The following is a 970-nucleotide window of genomic DNA, read 5'->3' as shown; positions in this document are numbered from 1 at the left end:
GATCATCTTTTCTGGATCCTTGCTATCAGAAGAAAAAAATCTGTTAATGATGATGATTATGATGATGATGCAGATGATAATGATAACGATGATGATGATGATGATGAAGAAGATGATGACGACGAAGAAGAAGAAGACGAGGAAGAAGATGACGACGATGAAGATGAAGAGAAGGATAAGAAAGAAAATAATGGTAGAGAAAAGAAGAAGGATAGTAAAGATAAAAAAAAGGATAGTAAAGATAAAGAAAAAGATAGTAAAGACAAGGAGAATGATAGTAAAGAAAAGAAGAGGGATGAAATTAATAGCGATGACCAAACCGCTGAGGAGCTGGTTGCAGAAGAAAAGAAACTTACAGATTTGATTGATTTGCTTTCTAGAGAAAAACGCGGTGCTTTGGATGAAACATCCGAGCAAAAGAAACTCACTAAACGTTCGGTTTATGATCTAAGGGATTTGAATAATGATGACGAGGATGACGAGGAGAGTGATGAAGAAGATGAAGATGATGAAGGTAATGAAGATGATGATGACGAAGATAATGAAGATGATGATGAGGAAGAGGAGAAAGATGATGATGAATATGATGAGGAAGAGGATGAACGTGATCAAAAGAAATCTGTCAAGGCTTCAGATCTGATAAAGATACTTTCCAGAAAAAAGAGATCCAGTGATGATTATGATGATAATGATGATGATTATGATGATGTAGAGGAAAGTTCAGATGGTGATGATTATGATGATGATGAGGATGATGAAGAAGATGAGGATGATGGGGAAGATGAGGATGATGAAGAAGATGAGGATGGTGAAGATGATGAAGGTTGGAAAGAAGCAGTAGAACCTATAGACGATGCTCAACTGTTAAAATTGTTGACAAGGGATGAGAGAGATGTGAACAACATAGGAAAGAGCAAAACTATGAAACAAGTTCCAGGTAGTGTTGTAAAGAGTATATCGGGTCGAAGGC

At 36.5% G+C, this 970-nt stretch overlaps 1 protein-coding gene across 1 annotated transcript in view; it reads left to right on the top strand.

The window, feature by feature from the left end:
- Positions 1 to 267: 267 nt before the first annotated feature.
- LOTGIDRAFT_239351 (hypothetical protein) overlaps positions 268 to 970 on the top strand; it is a 2876-nt gene continuing 2173 nt past the window's right edge. The window contains exon 1 of the mRNA XM_009054786.1: positions 268 to 970. The gene's annotated coding sequence lies outside the window, so the exon portion shown is untranslated.

Source organism: Lottia gigantea (genome assembly GCF_000327385.1).
Source record: "Lottia gigantea unplaced genomic scaffold LOTGIsca_224, whole genome shotgun sequence".
Taxonomy (NCBI): Eukaryota; Metazoa; Mollusca; class Gastropoda; family Lottiidae; genus Lottia; species Lottia gigantea.
Note: the sequence above shows the minus strand (reverse complement) of the source record. Positions and strands in the feature narration are given on the sequence as shown.